Consider the following 6,850-nt stretch of genomic DNA (forward strand, 5'->3'; position numbering starts at 1 on the left):
TTCAACTCTAATAAATAAGTATCCACTGAGACGTTGTAGAAATTTGGGTTAATTGGACCTCTTGAAAAGTGTTAAGATGCCAGTGATGGTGGACTAGGTTAGACAATTCCCCCAGCTCCCAGACTAGAGTCATGGGGTACTAGACCAAGACGAGGCTGACAAACTTGCCCTCATAAACTTCCTAATTCAGGCACTGGTTGAAATAGTGAGGGGTGGGCTGATCTGCTCTAGAAGTGTGCTCAGGCAGGAGAAGAGAAGATGAACTGTGATCCTGTGAAGGGACAGGCTCTGTCCCTCTGATGAGATTATCAGAGGTAGGCATCTATGGGGCACACAACCCTCTCGTATCTCCTTCACAGGATAGAAGAGCTTTCTCACAGGTTGGAAGCTGGAAGAATGCCATCAGTGTGAGGGAAAGAAAATTCAATTCACCTATCCTTTCCACTGGACTCTGAATCCCTGAAAGGTTTGTCTCTGGCAAAACCTTGCTCCTTCTTATTCTGTTCTGCAACGTCTTCCCATAAGATCTCCAGTGAGGACAAGTTGTGGCAGATTGTCCTTAGTATTACGCCTCAGCTATGATTTTTTTGCCTGAACGTTTTTCACTTATGGGGATGATCTGGTGTATGATTTCAAAACATGCTTTGTCTCTTCAGAGTATATATTTTTTTCTTGCTTTTTAAAATGTTTTCAACATTTTTGTTTTTGTTGTTGTTGAAATCCAGACTTGTAGTACTGAATAGTAGAAGCTAAAGTAAATGGACCTGTTAGTCAGAATTTATGTGAATCTAACAGGGAGTAGACTTCTGTTAGTGTTTTTTGGTTGTGAAAGTTGACAGATCCTACAAAATTTCAGTGTTTTTTCTTTTTTTTTCTCCTCCGTTGGGTTTGGAATATTCTAAATAACCTATAGAAAGTCTCTATCTTGAAGTTTTTGAGTTCCCATACACTATATTCTGGAGTGCTATTGGTGTGGTGGTAGAGTGTTACTAAGGTCAGGCCATTCTATAATCTTCAAATATTAATAATAATTTTTTTTGGTTCTGTTATTCTGGGATGTGATCCTCACAAATTTTTTTTTTTTTTTTTTGTATAAGCTCCCTTTATAATTTGAGCCAGGAAGTTGGAGGATTTTATTTTCTCTTACCTTTTACACAAGGTTCTAATAAAGTCTTTCACTCTGAAGAGCAGACCTTTGTCACAAAGAAAATTCTGTTTGTATTCTGTAAGCATTATACATCGTCTCTCCAAGCCAGAATCAGGATGGGATCTTTATTACATCTTTTATGTGAGATCTTTACATTAAGGTGAGTTCCTGGAAGTGAAGCCCATGAAGTGTGAGGCTTCCACAAAGATTATGGCTCCCAAGAGATTATTATCCTCACTCAAGTCCATATTCACCTTCCAGCAATTCATCAAACTTATGCTGCAAGTTATCCTACCAGTTTATGGCTCCAATATCTTCATACCCAATTTAGCAATTCTCAACTGTGACTTTCTGGATTCATCTGTCTATCCAAATTTGGGGTGACTATTTTCTCTGGAAATCTTTAAGTTGATTGATTTTTTAAAAAGCTCTTTATTGCATTTGCTCGGCTTTTTCTTATTATCAGAAGGGGCATGATAGGTTTCAATCTGTTTATATGATGGTGGAATTGAAACTGTCTGGGGTAGTGACTCTTTGTATCAATTTTTTTCTAAATGTTAGCATGTTATGGGAGAATGCATAAATATTAACACGTCTCTAACTACAGAATAATGGTTGTGTGTATAAAAAAGAGATAGTAAACTAAGCAGACTTTAGAAATAAAGTAGGATGATGTGAAAATCATGAATATGTTTAATTAATGAAAGGTCATCAAGGTGACCTTACCAGTTATTCAACAGTCAAATTATAAAATCCTTCTTGGATCAGTAGATAACTCATAATCTTGAGTGTGGTTGGCTTTAGCAAAATAGCATGGCAGAAATAACTTGTAGTCTAAATTGTGGTGAAGAGATGCTCCTTTGGAGAATTTAGACAGAAAGTGCTTCTCTACTTCTAGATAATGACAAGGTAAGAGTGCTAAGGAAAATCAAACTTTACAGATTAATAAGCAAAACATATAGAATTATCAAGCTAAAGGACAATCTGGATAATATCTTTATAAATTTCAATAATTACTCTATATTTATGCATTATTAGAGTTGGAGAAGGAGGGCACTGTCAAAAGCCGTGGTTTATGTAGTTTTTCTGTGTCTCTCTCTACTATGCTTTCATTTCAAATTGACTATTTTTTTTTAAGACTTGCTGATGGCTGTTGATGTTTTATAAAATGGACACTAGATTCCAGTAAAGCAGTGGTTCTCAATTGTCCTAATGCTGTGGCCCTTTAATACAGTTCCTGTGGGTGTCAACTCACAGGTTGAGAACTGCTGCATTAAAGTACTTGGAGAATTTTTTTCAATTAATTGACAATGTGAGATAAGTAACTTTAAGATAAAAAAGTAGTTAATATTCTCGGTTGGTACAAAGGAAAATACTCACTGGAATTATTACAAATTCAAAGGTTAATATGGGAAAATTCTATACCTAGGAAATCTAGGAGGGAGAACATAAGATGAATTAAAATAACAATAACAAAACAGCAGAAAATAACATTAGTTGTACAGTCAGAACATGAGCACTAACACAGTACAAAGAAATAAAGGAACATGACATGTTTGAGCTAAAGTTAAAAATTATGTTTGTTTGTTTTTTTTGTATAAGCTCCCTTTATAATTTGAGCCAGGAAGTTGGAGGATTTTATTTTCTCTTACCTTTTACACAAGGTTCTAATAAAGTCTTTCACTCTGAAGAGCAGACCTTTGTCACAAAGAAAGATGGGATTGCAGAACAGATGGGATTGCAGAAACAAAATGTCAGAAATAAAAATTAGCACAGGGTATATACTAAATCCCTTAATGATGGTTCTGAAAGAAGTATTCATTTTAGCTATTGATAGTAGGAGATTTGGAATCTATGAAGAATATCTTGTATTCAGAAACCTCCAAAGGATAAAAAGTAAGATCTCCAAGAGTAGACCGGTATTAATCTCCAATAAGGAGCCTGCAACCTTGTCAAAATTTCAAGTAGTATGGGGAACATGCAGTTTAGCTTCTGCTTCCGGTGTGACTGGTATATGCCTTAGCTAATTCTCCCTACCTAAGTCATTTATTATGTTGTGTATATGGTTACAACTGTTGCTGCTGACTCATGTGCCCTATTCTTCACTGTTGATGGGACTGCAACACTGTTAGTTACACATGCCTCCAGAGAGTCACAGGTCAGTAACTTTGGCTAGTGCCCTGGACATCCTGTTCCCTTTGCATGTCTTGAGATGTCTTTATTACTCCTTTCCCATGCGTATAATTCATGGCTCATGATGTTTTACTTAACCTCACAGTCACCTTGTAAGCAAAGAAGAGCAAGGCTAAGCACAATGAGAATGGCAGTGATGACACATTTCTCCACAGTCATTGATGAATATTATTTAATAAAAGACAGCTGGAATTTATTCTTCTGCAGTGTCAAATTATAAAGTCTCTGCATAGCAAAGGAGATAATTTAAAATACAAAGACATACCATATAAGATGGGAGAAGATATTGACAAACTTTAGATGATAGGGAGTTTATATCCAAAATATACAAGGAACAAGGGGGTCTTCTACAAATAGAACTTTACCCTGGAAGTGAGAACAATGTAACATAAATATTGTACCCGCCTATTAATTTGAATAAAGTTTTTTTAAAAAAAAGATACACAGAATCTCGGGTTTGGTAAATCAAAATGATTTTCTTCTGGTAAAATGATGTTCTCATCTTCTATTTGTACATTTACTGTGTTTTCCCTTTTTGATTGGCAGCCTCAGATGAATAACTAAGACCCTGTAGTGAGAGATTCTCTGAGAAACTCTCTTAAAATTAATATCAATATGAGTTCTGGTAAAAAAAAAAAACAAAAAAACAAAGTTGCATCAGTTTAAAAAAAAAAATATATATATATATATATATACACAAGGATCACAATTGACTCGGTAGGAAGGAAACAAATATCACAATTGAAAAACAGGAAAAAGGCTCTCTGGGCCTCCCATCTGTGAGACAGCCACTTTTTCTGGTGTAGCACCAGCTGCATCCTCGAGGCTCCACAGTGAAAGTGAAGGTCGGAATAAACGGTTTTGGTCATATTGGGAGCCTGGTCAACAGGGCTGCTTTTAATGCAGACAAAGTGGATATTGTCACCAACAATGACCCCTTTGTTGATCTCAGCTACATGGTCTGCATATTCTAATATGACTCCACCCATGGCAAATTCCATGGCACAGTTAAGGCTAGGAATGGAAAGCTTGTCATCAATGGAAATCCCATATCTACCTTCCAGGAGCGAGGTCCCACCAAAATCAAATGATGTGAGGCAGGTGTTGACTGTGTCATGGAGTCCACTGGTATCTTCACCAGCATTGAGAAGGCTGGGGCTCACCTACAGGGGGTTGCCAAAACGGTCATCATCTCTGCCCATTCTGCTGATGGCCCCATGTTTGTGATGTGTGAACCACGAGAAGTATGAAAACAGCCTCAGCATTGTCAGCAATGCCTCCTGCACCACCAACTGCTTGCCCTCTTGGCTAAGCAACTTCAGCATGAAGTTGACAGCATGACAACTTCAGCATTGTGGATGACCACAGTCCATGCCATCACTGCTACCCAGAAGACTGTGGATGGTCCCTCTGAGAAGTTGTGGCGTTATGGCTGTGGGGCTTTCCCGAACATCACCTCTGCCTCAACTGCTGCAGGCAAGGCTGTGAACAAGGTCACCCCTGAGCTGAAAGGGAAGCTCACTGGCATGGCCTTCTGTGTCCCCACTGCCAACATGTCAGTCGTCACCTCACTTGCCATCTGAAGAAGGCTGCCACATATAATGATATCAAGAAGGCAGTGAAGCAGGCATTGGAGGGCCCCTTCAAGAGCATCCTGGGCTACACTGAGCACCAGATCGTCTCCTCTGACTTCAAAAATGACACCCATTCTTCCACCCTTAATACTGGGAATGGCATTGCCCTGAACGACCACTTGTCAAACTCACTGCCTGGTGTACAATGAATTTGGCTACAGAAACAGGGTGGTGGACCTTATGGCCCACATGGCTTCCAAGTTGAAAGAGCCCCTGGCCCACCAACCCCAGCCAGAGTATGAGAGGAAGAGAGAGGCCCTCAGCCGATGGGGTGCCCCTGCCTACTTGGTCCCCTACCTCGCTGAGAATCTCCCCTCTACACAGTTTCCACACAAGACTCCCTGAATAACGGGAGGGGGGCCAAAGGGAGCCCCACTTTGTCATGTACCATCAATAAAGTTCCCTGTAACAGCCAAAAATAAAAAAAATAAAAATAAAAAGCAGAAAAAGGACACGAATAGACAGTTCTATGATTACATGCAAATGGCCAACAGGCATATACAAGAGTGCTCAACAGCTCTACTCATCAAATGAATGCAAGCAAAAGCCTCAGTGAGATAATCTGTCTACAGTAAAATGGCTTTTGTCCAAAAAACAGGTGGTGGTGGATTCTGGGGAGGACCTGAATAAAGGGGAACCTGCAGACTTTGGAATGAATTTAAACTAGTGTAGCTGCTTTGGAAAAGAGTAGAGGAGTTTCTTAAAAAGCTAAAAGTAAAACTAGTGTGCGATCCAGCAACTATACTGCTAGGAATATACCCCAAAGAAAAGAAATCAATACACGGAAAAGCTATCTACCCTCACATAATTATTGCAGCACTATTTATAATGGACAGAATACAAAATCAACCCAAATCCCATCAACAGATAAATGAATAAAGAAAATGTGTCATAAGTGAGAGTCTGTCTCTAAAAATAAATAAAAGAAAAAAAAAAAGAAAGAAAATGTGTCATGGTTTGGCGCCCATAGCTCAGTGAGCAGGGCATCAGTGACATACACTGAAGCTGGCGGGTTCAAACCCAGCCCGGGCCTGCTAAACAATAATGACAAGTGCAACCAAAACAATAGCTGGGCATTTTGGAGGGCACCTGTAGTCCCAACTATTTGAGAGGCTGAGACAAGAGAATCACTTACACCCAATAGTTTGAGGTTGCTGTGAACTGTGACGACACAGCACTCACCAAGGGTGACATAGTGAGACTGTTTCAAAAAAACAAAGAAAATGTGTCATGTATTAAAAAAGGGAACATTATTGAGCCATTAAAAGAGTGGAATCCTGTCATTTTCAGCACCGTGGATAGAACTGGAAGTCATTCTGTTAAGTAAAATCAGCCAATCACAGAAAGACAAATATCACATGTTATCACATGCTGGAGGGGAAAAGTGTATCTCATGAAGATAGAGAGTAGATGGGTAGTCTCCAGAGACTGGGAAGAGTAAGCAGGAAGGGGATCTGAAGAAAATTTGACTAATATTTACACATGTATGATTTGACAGAAAAAATCAGACCAGTGGGATGAATGTAATTTACAATCATCTATAGTACAAGGCAAAATAGCCAGACTAGAATAATTTTAATACTTCTAGTATAAGGAAAAGACAAATATTTAAGATCACAGATCTTCTAAATACACTAACTTTATCTTTTCAAATTATGTAAATCTATTAAATTATATTTCCCAATCTAAAATAAACAAATAAATTGCAAGAAAAAGAAATAAATGGTGTTAGAGAAACTATTAACAGATATACACAAACTAAAAAAATGAAATTAGATCTTATTTTATACCATATATAAAAATCAGTTTGACATGGATTAAAGCCTTAACTATAAGATATGAAACTATAAAACCACTGGGTGAAATAGCTCTATGA

General features: G+C 38.3%; 1 pseudogene; it reads left to right on the top strand.

Moving 5' to 3' along the window:
- The first annotated feature begins 4,698 nt into the window (after window positions 1–4,698).
- On the top strand, window positions 4,699–5,123 carry LOC128566418 (glyceraldehyde-3-phosphate dehydrogenase-like; annotated as a pseudogene).
- The last annotated feature ends 1,727 nt before the right edge of the window (window positions 5,124–6,850 follow it).

The sequence above is a fragment of the Nycticebus coucang genome, chromosome 15, assembly GCF_027406575.1.
Source record: "Nycticebus coucang isolate mNycCou1 chromosome 15, mNycCou1.pri, whole genome shotgun sequence".
Classification (NCBI taxonomy): domain Eukaryota; kingdom Metazoa; phylum Chordata; class Mammalia; order Primates; family Lorisidae; genus Nycticebus; species Nycticebus coucang.